The sequence below is a fragment of the Eurosta solidaginis genome, chromosome 3 (genome assembly GCF_040869045.1).
Source record: "Eurosta solidaginis isolate ZX-2024a chromosome 3, ASM4086904v1, whole genome shotgun sequence".
Lineage (NCBI taxonomy): Eukaryota > Metazoa > Arthropoda > Insecta > Diptera > Tephritidae > Eurosta > Eurosta solidaginis.
In genome coordinates, this window is record NC_090321.1 from 177,763,763 (window position 1) to 177,778,098 (window position 14,336).

The following is a 14,336-nucleotide window of genomic DNA, read 5'->3' on the forward strand; positions in this document are numbered from 1 at the left end:
ATTTATGTGACCACATTAAACCTTCAGGCCATCGCCTCCCTCCCCACTCCCAAGTCCATGAGGAGCCTGGGGTCGCCAGAGCCTTGTCTGTTGGAGAAAGAGGATTCGCCGCGGATAGGTGAGGTTGACAATTAGGTTTGGAGAAGCTATATATTGCGCTGGCAACCTGAAGGGTTGCGCTACACAGCCCCTTGAATCTGGTATTTTAGTCACCTCTTACGACAGGCATAGCTACCGCGGATATATTCTGACTCCCTAACCCGCTGGGGTACGTTTCGTATCTGTTTGTTCTTGTATGAGAATTCTCGCATCATCGAAGCGAATGACCAGTAGCGGCACAGTGGGCCATCAGTGCTGTTTTTTGGTTTTGCGCTGTCTTGCAATATTTTTTATCACATTTCAGGCCTGCTTATTCAATCGTTTATTTGTCAATTTGGCAATGTCTGGCTCCGTCTTAAAATGCTGTGATAATTATTTCTTTGTGCTAAAAAATCTGAGAATGTGTGTTAAGTGATCCTATTGCCCTGCTATGAAAAAAAAATAAAAATAAATCTTTTATTTCATAGTTTTGATATCGGCTGACACTTCGGCCAAAAAGCCGCGTGAATATCCAAATAGAAACTTATAACTTTTTAGAAAACTCAGGAAAATTCTGCGAATTTTCATGCAAATTTTCAACTTTTCGGTAAGAATTTTTAGAATTTTTCTGAGTGCTGAATTCTAAAAATTCTTACTGAAAGCTAAAAATTTGCATGAAAGCTCACGGAATGTTCCCGTATTTTATAAAAAGTCTTAAGTGCATATTTGGTTTGTTGGTGTTATATAATAATACATATTTTTATAAAAATATCGAAAATAATGAAGGTCGAAGCAAAACTTAGTAAAAACTGGAAAAATCTGAGTGATGATGACTTTTGTAGAAGAGTGTAAATATGTATGTGTGAAACGTTCAAATTAATACAAAGAAGTTTAGACTTTGGAGGTCTGATAATAATTGATTTTATTAAAGAAATTCTTTTTCTTTTATAGGTAATTTCTTAACCTACACATTCATAATTATCTTAATACTAACTAACTAAAAATATGTACATTTGTAATAGGGGTATGCATACATGTAGGTTTGTATACATGTAGATTTGTATGCATGCTATGCATACATGTAGATTTGTTTGCATGCATGCAAAGTCAGCAGATCGATATTCATTTGAAATGCGAGTATTTGGTTAATTCACATTATTGGTTATATGTAAATAATAAGCAGAATTTATTAGCTGTGATCTGACAAGGGTTTCATATTCGGCATTCCATTGATGTTAGCTAACCGCTGTGTTAGGTCAATAATTTATGTTGTATAATATTGTAATATGATTATGTTATTACTAAAATGTATTGGCATAGAAGTTCATGATGCGTAATGCTGCAAATGTATGGCATAGGTGGGCATGAAGCATAATGCTACATGTGTGTTTGTATGAAAAATTTTAAGGTCACTTTAACTTACTTAAAAGTTGACTCAAATGGCCTCTCCCAAATCATGCTGGATCCGCCCCTGGCTAATAATTATGAAATTCGTGACGAACTTTATATATCATTTGATTTTCATAAAACGTATAATGAATACATACCCCACACATACACATAGGTAGATATGCGATCGCTGGCTGGCCGTTTTATAAGTTTTATTTAGTTTTTCACTCTTTGATCTAGTTGAAGCATGTCATGTGACGGGATTGCCTTGCCGCACGCGTGTTTGAATGTTTGGCTTACAGCGAATGCACAAAAAACTGCTTTTTTGGAAAAAATTAATTTTTGTTGAAAAAATGTTGATTACATTGCTTTTCATTGCAAAAAATTTTTGTATCGTCCTGATTGGAGTAAAATGAAGAAAAACAGCAAAGCACTAAACAATGTTCGGAATTCTTTTTACTGAATTTTGCAGACAGATCGGGATACAACTTTTTTAATGTAAAACGAAAGTAAATATTTTAAAGTTTAGTTGCAAGTTAGTAAGTATTTCTATTGTATGATATTTTTTCCACATTTCGGGAAATTCCCAACCCTATTATAGGTTCCTTTACATCCTACTTACTTACTTAATTGGCGCTTAACCGTCTAAACGGTTATGGCCGTCCAACAAGGCGCGCTAGTCGCTCCTTCGCTCCGCCAACCGGAGCCAATTGGTCACACCAAGGGAGTTTAAATCGTTTTCTACCTAGTCCTTCCAACGGAGTGGGGGCCGCCCTCTACCTCTGCTTCCATAGGCGGGTTCCGATAGAAACACTTTCTTGGCCGGAGCATCATCTTTCATTCGCATAACATGGCCTAGCCAGCGCAGCCGCTACGTTTTAATTCGCTGGACTATGTTGATGCCTGCGTATAGCTCGTACAGCTCATCATTAAATCTGCTTCTGTACTCGCCTTCGCCAACGCGTAGAGGTCCATAAATCTTTCGAAGAACTTTTCTCTCGAACAATCCCAAAGCCGCTTCATCTGCTGTTATCATGGTACATTCTTCTGCCCCATATAGCAGGACGGGTACGATATGTGACTTGTAGAGTATGATTTTCATTCGCCGAGAGAGGACTTTACTTTTCAATTGCCTACCTAGTCCAAAGTAGCATTTATTGGAAATATTGATTCTTCGCTGGATTTCAGTGCAGATGTTGTTGCTAGTGTTGATGCTGGTTCCCAAATAAACGAAGTCTTTTACTTTTTCGAAATTATGGCTGCCAACAGTAGCGTGGTTGCCAAGGCGTATATGCGCTAACTCTTTGCTCGATGACAGCAGGTACTTCGTTTTGCCCGCATTCACCATCATCTTTACCGCCTCTTTTTTCAGTTTGGAGTAAGCAAAGCTAACAGCGCGGGTGTTTAGGCCGATGATATCAATCTCATCAGCATATGGCAGTAATTGCACGCTTTTATAGTATATTGTTCCAGTGCGGTTAAGTTCTGCAGCTAGTATAATTTTCTCCAGCATGAAATAAAAGAAATCGCAGGCTGTCACCCTGTCTGAAACCTCGTTTAGTTTCGAACGGCTCGGAGAGGTCCTTCTCAATTCTGACTGAGCTGATGGAGTTGCTCAACGTCATTTCGCACAGCCGTTTAAGTTTTGCGGGGAAACCAAATTCAGACATAGCGGCATATAGGCAACTCCTTTTCGTGCGGTCGAAGGCGGCTTTAAAGTCGATGAAGAGGTGATATGTGTCGATTCTCTTTTCACGGGTTTTTTCCAAGATTTGGCGCATTGTGAAAATCTGGTCGATGGTAGATTTACCAGGTCTGAAACTGCACTGATAAGGTCCAATCAGCCGGTTCACAGTGGGCTTCAATCTTTCGCATAATACACTTGAAAGGACCTTATATGCGATATTAAGAAGGCTGATTCCACGATAGTTGGTGAATTTTGCAGTATCGCCCTTCTTGTGGACTGGGAAAAGAACACTTAGATTCCAACCGTCGGGCATGCCCTCGTCCGCCCATATTTTTCTAAGAAGCTGCTGCATGCGCCTTACCATCTCTTCGCCGCCGTACTTGAATAGCTCCGCAGACAATCCATCAGCGCCACCGACCTTGTTGTTTTTCAATCTGGTTATTGCTAATCTAACTTCGTCATAATCGGGCGGGGGGACATATATCACATCATAATTAACAATCTCACAATTCATAAGCTTTAGAGTGCCAAAATCTGTTTTCAAATCGAAGCTTTTTGTAAGGTTTTATTACATTAAATAGGTAAATCAGTGCTTTTGGGCTTCTATTCGCTTTACTATTTTCATATCTGCGCAGACTCATACAGCTCACCATTATACCTACTTCGATAACTCTCGTCGACATGGCGCAAAAGACCAAACACCTTCCGGATTACTTTTCGCCTTGCTAGTCATAAATATATTTTTAATACGAGTACGTAGACAAAACATATGTAAATGAAGAATTAAAACGATTTTTAAAACATGCCTACATTATAAAGTCCAAGGCGTACTTAGGTTATATTTTAAAAATTGAAGTAATGCCCACCATCTGATGGATGTTGGCCTATTGTTATACTCAACGTACTTTGCACACAGAGTATATTAACTTTGATTGGATAACGGTTGCTTGTACAGGTATAAAGGGATCGAGATAGATATAGACTTCCATATATCAAAATCATCAAACAGTCCGTACGTTAACACGATAGCTTGATTAAATATTGAGATATCTTCCCCAGATTTGGTACACGAGCTTATCCCGACCCAGAATAGATTGGTATTGAAAATGATAAAAATTTGAGAAACTTTTTTTAAATGGGTGTGGCACCGCCCACTTGTGATAAAATCAATTTTACAAATATTATTAATCATAAATCAAAAATCGTTAAACCTATCGTACAAAATTCGTCAGAGAGGTTGCCTTTACTATAAGGAATGCTTTGAAGAAAAATTTACGAAATCGGTTAAGGACCACGCCCACTTGTATATAAAAGATTTTTATAAGGGTCGTGGACGAATAAAATAAGCTATATCTTTGCAAAAAAGAGCTTTATATCAATGTGGACTTATAACAATAAAAAGGAAAAATATTAAACTAAAAAAAAAAATAGGCGTGGAACCGCCCCTTTTATTACTAAGCAATTTTCTATGTTTCGGGTGCCATAACTCGAAGGAAAATTAACAAATCGTAATGAAATTGTGTACATACATTTTCCTTATGGCAGAAAATATTTCTAGTAAAAATGGGCGGGAGCAGGTAAATACCACGGTAACTTAGATATAAAACAAGTTTAAAAGAGTCATAGACTAGAATAATAAGCTATAACTTAGCAAAAAACAGTTTTGAATCAATGATATCTCACTTATCAAGTTTTATTGTAAGAGGAAATGGGGAGACATTTTTTTTTTAAACGGGCGGTGCCACGTGTTATCTAGAAAAGAAATTTATCCGAAATGAAATGTACAATTGAAGCTCACGCTGAGTATATAATTTTCGGTTACACCCGAACTTAGACACCTTTACTTGTTTGATTTCGAATTATGTTATCTGCTCGATCATCATTACTTGATTAAAAGATATGCAAACTAAAATATTTTCCTTATATTCGTTGAATAGTTGCGCCTGCCAAGATATATTTATATAGTAAATATATGAACATATTTATACCTATTCGTATTTGAAAGTCTAGAGCTTATTTCGACAGCCAGTGGTTTTATAACCAGAAAGGGGAAGGATATTTGCAATAAGTACCTAAGCAAAATTTAGTTTATTTTCTTTTAAATTTCATATTTTAAAAGAGAGAAACTATTAAATAGCTCTCTTAAAACCGCGCATATGTGCTACGTTTTATAAAATATAAGTGTAAACCAGGGGTCACCATTTAGTCGAATAATTATTGGCGCCACTTTACACGTATTATTATACTCTTTCGTTTTTATTTGTATTTAGTTGTCGCTGAATAAGCAGAGTAGCAACACCGGCTGTGGCTATTGTTTATTTGCGCCTTTGCGAAAAGATATTTTGCAAACAAACGCTCATGCGCAGAATGTTTTAATGGTTTAATATTAGCAATTTATTTTGTTTAATACCTCATTTAACTCAAACAATGAAGTAGCATTTATATGGCATATTTACGGATTACTTTTTGTGTGTTAGCAAACATGCGTGCATACGTCCTACAACTAAACCACTACCAAAAAGATGATTTTAGTTTTACTCACACAGCCACAGTTTGAATTTTGGCGACCCCTGGTGTAAACATAGAATTATTATAACATTTTTGTTAAATATTACTTTGTGCTGCATACTTTACGGCATTCCAACACATTCAAACTTCATAAATATTTAATAAACTTCCGCTGCTTTAGCGAATTTATTAAGCCACCATACGGAATGTTAGGTGAAGATGCTGCAACAAATGATGCTGTTTATACATGTTTGTGTATTTTGATACCAATACAAACATATGGATAATGTTGCACCTGTTCTTAGTTCAGTGTGTAAGTGTGCTATATAATCGCACTCCTACACACTTTTTCGATTGTTACAAATGCAATTTCAAGTATTCATTACAGAACCGGCAAGCAAAGGAATATCATATGTACTAATGTAGCATGTAATGATGTAAAATAATGTAATCGCATTTTCAAGAGACAAACATTCAACCTGTTCCAGTTTGTCAATTTACTGTGTAAGAAAATCAAATTTCATTCAAGAGCAGATGAAAACTCAAGGATATAAAGGAAAAGTAAAAAAAGTTGAAGTAACAAAGTTTTTGGTATTTTCTACATAAATAAGTTCGAAAGTGATTTGGCAAATTATTTTTTATTGAATTTTATTATTAGGTATAAAGGTCGTGGAGTGAAAGTTCTTCATAGAAAAATGATAAATTTGTAAATAGTTGTACACGGTGGTAGCAAACAAAGGGGGAGAATTTCCAATTGGTTTTTCTAATTTAAAGCAGAAGGTCTTCGATGCCACTTGAGCTATTTTTATATGCTGTTTTGAAAAAAAGGGTTTACAGTCGTATTTGCAAATATTTTACAAATTAATTCGTGCCCAGTTGTTGCGGGTACTGCCGATTTTTCAAAGAACCCAGTTTCCCAGCTGCGATTTCCTCATTCTCCACTGTGGGCAAGTCCAATGGGTACAAACTCTGATTTGTAATAAACCATGAAACGAGGTGACAATTTTTGGTTAATCAAAAATTTAGTAGTTAAGTGCACTCTTTGCCTTTTAGGTATTTTCATGCCAATATATTTCTGCTACACTAATTTACCCATTAACTTAAAATTATTCATTAAAAAATTCAAGTTTAAGGATAAAACACAGCCTAAAATATGTTGTGTATCTCGAATATCTTAAATTTCTCAACCAAAAAAGCAGTAAATTAATTTTCCAAGGCAAGAAAGCAGTATAAAATTAATATTAGTGCTTTTATTCTCTGAAAATTGGTTATACATAGAAATGCTATAAATATTTTAAGACTAAAATAAAATTTTCAAAAAAATTTACTGTAAGCATGATTCCAAACTGTTCTATGAAAAAAATAATTAAAAAAAGCAATAAATTTAATTTTACTGCTTTTAGATTTAAAAGACATGAAGGCAGTTCGCGTCTGATTTCGGGCTCCGAAAAAATTATGACCATACTGGTACTGATATTATCTCGCCATGAAGTCATTTAATGGGTCATATTTATAAATTTTTTTGTGTACCAATCAAAACTATTTACTTAATTAAAGCAAACGCCAAACTCGCATTTCATATTTCTGTAATTACTCTTTTTACACTTTACTCCTTTTTTGCTACGGACAGCAGCATATATATTAGACTGGGTCAACTTATTTACCGATATCGCGCCATCGATTTTTCGATAGGATTTGGGCTCAGGAAAAAAAGAAGTTCCCCTACGCATACCCAAAAAAATAATTTTCGAGCCTACGAAAAAAAAATGGCGAAAGGGTAAATTTTTCGACCAAAACCCAAAAATATTTTTTTTTCAAAAAACTGTTGAAAAAACGTTGACGATAACAGTTTTTTTAAAACAAAAAAAAAAAATATATATATATTTTTTGGGTTTTGGAGAGTGTTTTGGTCGAAAAATGTACCCTTTCGCCATTTTTTTTTGCAGGCTCGAAAATTATTTTTTTGGGTATGCGTAGGGGAACTTCTTTTTTTCCTGATCCCAAATCCTATCGAAAAATCGATGGCGCGATATCAGTTAATAAATCGACCCAATCTAATGCATATACATGATCATCTACATATGAGTATAAACGTAAAGCAAATATATATAATTTTCTTCCGATCTGTTTGGATAATATTTATGTATATTTTAAGCTACGCAGATCTATTGTGTTGGGTGCAAATAAAAATAAGAATAAAGATTATTCCACCTTTCAGCTCGACGTTTCGCCAAATTTCCTTGGCATCTTCAGGAGCGTGACATTACAATGATGGAAAATTAACGAAAAACACAATTTTTACTAAATGTTAAATGTTTAAATGTTTTAGTAAAAATTGTGTTTTTCGTTAATTTTCCATCATTGTAATGTCACGCTCCTGAAGATGCCAAGGAAATTTGGCGAAACGTCGAGCTGAAAGGTGGAATAATCTTTATTCTTATTTTTATTTGCACCCAACACAATAGATCTGCGTAGCTTAAAATATACATAAAGCAAATATATTCTTAGTCATAAATCCCACTTATGAGTGTTCCAGATTAAACTTTATTACCTTTGGCTCAGTAAATAAAAGAACAAAAGAGTAATATCAAACAAACACGATTGGACGCTAGCATACTATAAGGAAATATGTCCATACACATACACATGTATACATTAGACTGGGTCGCAAAATGAAGTTATGAAAGTCGGCCCCTAAATTTAAAGATTATGTTGAGAGGGTTTCGGAATTTTTTTAAATATTTTTGATCCTTCGATATACAGCCCAAAACTGTTTTTTTGTTTTTTTTATTTGACATCCGACTTTTGGAATTGGTACGTCATAATTTTGGCCTTAGAAAACTTGACGCTACAAATAAACCTTTTACATACGAAAAATCTCAAAAAGATATGTCAATGCATTATATGTTAATCGTTTTTTTATACTCATACTTAAAAGCGTGTGATTAGAGTCAGGTTGATTAGCTGTATGTAACACTAAAAAATCTTTAACTTGGGAAAATAGTTCAAAAGTAACTATGTTATAATTTTGGAATTATTTTCGTCTGGTAGAACGAAAAGAATCCTTTAGGAAGGGTAGATCCCGAATAGCTGACCGAATCATTTGAAAAAGACTTCTTACATTAAAAGAAAATATGCAGCTTTTTACTACAAAAATAATGAAATATCAATTCCTAATATTGGATGTCAAGTCACCAAGTTACTATAAAACAAAAACCATTACGGCTGTATTTGGGAGGATAAAAACAAATTTTTAAAATTTTTTCCGAAACATTTTCAATATAAGCTCTATATTTAGGGGAGGACTTTCACAAATTTTTTTGGATAGCGACCAACAGGGTCTAATGTACAATATAGCTGTTCGTATAAATTAAATAAACAACTTTTTTTAGTCTTTTACGTTTAAAATGGTAGCACGAAGGTCAAACATATTACATAAAAAAAAATTTCAGGGCGATTGGAAATCACTAAAGGGTGTTGCACAGGGGGCAAAATCAAGAGTTCACCTAGGAGACTTAAAAGCTTGACATTAGTCCTTTTGTTTTTTAAATACCAGAAATACATGATTCTATTAATTTTGGACTCGACTAGAAACGGTTAAAACGTATTGTAAGTTTAGATAACCGTATGAAGGCTCAATGTATTAACGGTTAACTGAAAGAATCGCTTATTCGATTTATAAGAGCAGCCCTAATATACATACATACAAACATGAAGGAGTAAGTTAGTGAGGTTTAAGGATACAAAATATATTTATGTATACGCAAATGTGTACTCCTTTATATAGTTAGTTGGTTAGTTAGTGTACGCATACATACATATTAGAGCGTAGATCGTATGACCAAAAGTCAAAATAAGCTTTCAAGTTGAAGACCTGAAGCACATATATTTGACACATAATTTGTCTATAAATAGACCCAGTAAAAACGTAAGGAGTAAAAAAATTGTACTCGGCATTTATCTCCTCGGATGTAGTATATCGTGGCAAAACTAAAGATGTTGTATTTGGAATACATAAGCTTTAACAGTGCAAACGCCATTCGATTAATTATCTTTTGTTTATTTGAGAAAAGTACGCAGGGGGAATATAATCCATAAAATATCTATATTTGATAACTGAAACTACAACTTTATAGATTAATATGCTGTCGTTTTATGGCTATTATATAAGGGTATATACATATATGTTGATATATGTAGATAAAGTTGATTTGTTAAGGTGAAATATTATTTTTTTGTAGAATTGTTACGAGGAGAGAGAGGGGAAAAAGGAGAAGAAGATCAAGATGGAGAGAGAAGGAAGATGGGAGTTTAAATTGGGGAGGTAGGTTCGGAGAGGACAAAGTAGGAGGAACGGAGTGAACACGGAAGGAAAGACAATAACTTATTTGAGGACGGAGCTAGAAAGGAATGGGAATAAAAGGATATAGAAATTTTTTGAAATTCTCTTTAAATTATGAGATAATGCAAAGTTGAGGGAATATGATGACGTCTGCTTGTTCTGTCATTATTAAACAAATTGAAAAATAAGGCGTGAGTATCAAGTACTCAGTAAGTTAGATATGTTAAAGTAGATTATCGATGAACAGCAAAACAGGGGTTACCAAACCAACCCCGATATCAGCATTGCATGTAGGAATGCAATATCACATAAAATTATGGAACATCGATGTTTTTCAATAGTGAAATATCAATGTCAAACACATCGGCATTAGTGTATGATACACCAATGTTATTTTTAATGTTATTTGTCCTTAATTTAATGTAATAATAAATACCAATATAGTTTATTTTATTTTAAAGAGCTGACAGTTTTGAGAGTTCAAACTGGGAAGATAGTAGGCAGTTCGTCGTTTGGCTTATTTTTGAAAATGGCTTTGGAGAACAATTGTCAATGAAATACGAAAAAGGCGTGATTATTAAGTATTCGCGAAGTACGATGAGAAAAAATAAAGTTGCTCGCCCAGAAGTTGAAGCTAAACCACAACATAAGTCACTTTACCAGAAACAAAGCTGGCTTTTTGCGAAGAGCTTCACTGGCATTTTACACTAGTCAACAAGAGAAATTACTTTGAAATCTAACTATTTAATTTCGATGTATTATGTCCCCCTAAGTACAAAAATACCCAAAATTTTAAATTCTATGGATACGATTTTTTTTCTTTTCCTAAAATCACGAATTTTCACAGAGGTCTTTCCATTTATTTTATCATATCTTGGAAATTGTTTATCTAAATTCGTTGAGAGAAACACCATTGGATTCACCGCAAAATTGTTTCAAGTCTTAATAAGAAAATTTTTTTATATGATCGACGGTTGTGGAGTTATTCACATAAAAATATAAAAAAAATTTTTTTTTTTTGCAAAATCGAACATTTTTTATTTTTCAAAATTCATAAAAAATCGAAGGTTTTAAAAACTTACCAATTTTATTTCACAGTCTTAAAACTGTAAGCATTGTAAATAATTGAAACCTTATTTCGTAAAAATACATGAATAAATGTTGGTTTTATTGACAATAAAGTGAAAATACCCAATTTAGCGAAAATTTTGCATATCAAGCCTATTATAGTTTTTTACAAACAAATTATTTAGGTATGACATTTTGTGCAACTTTGTCTTTTTAAAGCTTACTACGGCCATCGCCAGAAATGAGAAAACTCCATAATGACACTCAAGAAATTTTTCCCCGTTAGTTTTTCTTAAGGCAAAACGCAGATCATAAGAAAAAGTGCCTCATACTGTATGGAAAGTTTAAGTTGCCAACGCGGGTTTTCGTAAGAAAGAAATATGGTCATATATATTTGTTATCAAACAAATACAACTTTTCCCTTGAGGCATTTCTTGCGATGTTCTTAGAATGCTTAAATCATAAAAACAAAAAAATCAAATTATCACTCCGTCATAGAAACTGTTATACCTACCTACTGAACATCCCAGCCTGCACAGGCCATTTCCAATAGCATATGAAGTTTCTTTGAAAATCCCTTTTTTTTCAAACCCTTTCGCAGGTAGTGGTTAACAAATTTACAGACTCATTAGATGCCTGCCCTGTATGGTATATTGTCGTCGATTGTGACAAACTTAACGAAAAAAAAAGGTACATACTTTTGAAAATCGAACTGGCCTGCGACTATTCAAAGTAATTCATTTAGTTCATTCAATGTTATTTAACTAACATTCCTGATCGCGAAAAGTCAAGTTGTCAACAACAGCAAAAAACTATTAATTGGTTAGTGAATTAAAAAAAAATGAATAATAACAGTAGAAAATTTGTCTGCAAAAATGACCCGAATATATTTTGTTGTGTATGTGGTCTTTGCACTAAAGCAAACGGGCGGAGAAATTTCGCTATTTCACAACAAAATTCATGTAAGGATTATTTTAAAATAGATGTTGAGAATTTGAGCCAATATTGGACGCCAAATTCAATTTGTGATAGCTGTATATATATTTTAAAGAAATTGAAATCCTACCCTCAGTAAGTAACAATTACATTTATTAGTTAAAAATATTTATGATACTCATTTTTCACAGAGAAAACATGCAAATTGAAAAACCTATGATGTGGAGAGAAACATGTGATCATGAAGCTAACTGTTACTTTTGTTTAAGTAAAATAAAATGATTTGGAAAACATATGACTTGGTTTTACTCTTCCCGTGCTAGATTCAGATGGAGTTCCACGTCCATGAAAATCAACATGATACGTATACTGAAGTTCCTCCATCGCCTATTTCTTCGTCTTCAAAAATCTCCAGCGTATCAGATGGATTTTGCCCAAAGCCTCTGACACAGTCCTTGTTAAACGATCTTATAAGAGACCTAGAGCCTCCAAAAGATAAGTCAGAGCTACTTGCATCCCGTCTAAAGGAAAGACATTTATTAGAAAAAGAGGTTACGATAACTACCTATCGTGAGCGACATAAGCCATATGCTTGTTTTTATAGAAATAAAAACAATATATGTTTTTGCTATGATATAACTGGACTTTTTGGAAAGCTTGGCCAAACATATGACGCAAGTGAATGGAGATTATTTATTGATAGTAAAAAGAAAGCCTTAAAGCAGTTTTATTACACAATGGCAATCAGAAGCCATCAATACCCATCGATCATGCCGTAAATATGGAGGAGACTTATATTATTCATTACTAGCAGACCCGGCACACATTGTTCTCCCTAAATATGGCCTATCTGCATACATTTTAATAAGCTTTTTCCGTCTAACTCTGCCCTATCCCCCTACACTTTTCCCTAATCTTTTTATTCACTCCTCCCTCCGTCTTTTTCGCTTCATCTCCATCTTCGTCCCATTCTATGTCTTTCTCAGTCTCCTTCTCTCTTTTCTCTTCTCTCAAGTTATTCTCCTTCTTCTTCATCTCTTATTGCCAGTCCCAGAGAGTGGTATGTATTTTGTTCCAGTCCCATTCTGAGTCTCAGTCCCAGTCCCACTCCGAGTCGCAGTCTCAGTCCCAGTCCTAGTCCTAATCCCAGTCCCAGTCCGTCTCTGGTATACTTCCCGGAAAAAGGCATCGTAAATATTAATATAGGCAAATTTATATACGAATTTTCAAGCAAATCGAATAGGACGTATGTAAATAGGTATGTGGGTATTATTAATTTTTGTCTTTATTTCGGCTTCGCCAGGTTGATGCGACTAAATCGAATATCACAATGAACTTTAGAGCTCTCAGCAACAGCTTTCATTTGATATCCATAATACACGCACATTCTAGGGGTAACCGGGTCCATGTTTTGGCCTATATCTCGAGACCGTAGTCACCCAGCGGTGTAAAACTTACTCTGTACTAAAGAATAAATCAGCAGCTTTCATTTGATATCGATATTGTATAAACACATTCTAGGGATACCCGGGTTCACGTTTTGGGCTATATCTCGAGACCCTAGCCTCCCAGTTGTATGAAAATTATCCTGTACTATAGCGCTCATCAACACCTTTCATTTGATATCCATATTGTATAAACACGTTCTAGGGGTACCCGAGTCCACGTTTTGGCCTATATCTCGAGACCATAGTCACCCAGGGGTATGAAAATTATCCTGTACTATAACACACGTCAACAGCTTTCATTTGATATCCATATTGTATAAACACATTCTAGGGGTACCCGGGTCCACGTTTTGATCCCAAGACCCTAGGCACGTAGCGGAAAAAAGGTAGACGTTGGCCGATTCTCAGACAAACCCAATATGCTCACAAAATTTCATGAGAATCGGTTCAGCCCTTCCGGAAGAGTTAAGCCTCTAAAACCGTGACAGAAGAATTTTATATATTAGATGAAAAATACGATTGGAAAATATGTTGCGACTTGAAAGTGGTAGCTTCACTAACTGGTCTACAAGGTGGTTACACAAAACATTGTTGTTTTCTTTGCCTTTGAGATAGCCGAGATCGAAGCGCACATTATGTAAGGAAGGACTGGCCAGCAAGAACTAATCACGAAGTAGGCACACACAATACAAAATATGCTGCTCTAATAAAAAAGGAGAATGTGTTTTTTCCGCCATTACACATCAAGCTTGGATTAGCCAAGAATTTTGTTAAGGCGCTAAACAAAAATGAAAAAGCATTCGATGATATTCAAATAATATTTCCAAAATTATCCGCTTCAAAAAATTCTGAAGGTGTTTTTGATGGTCCACAAATCCGA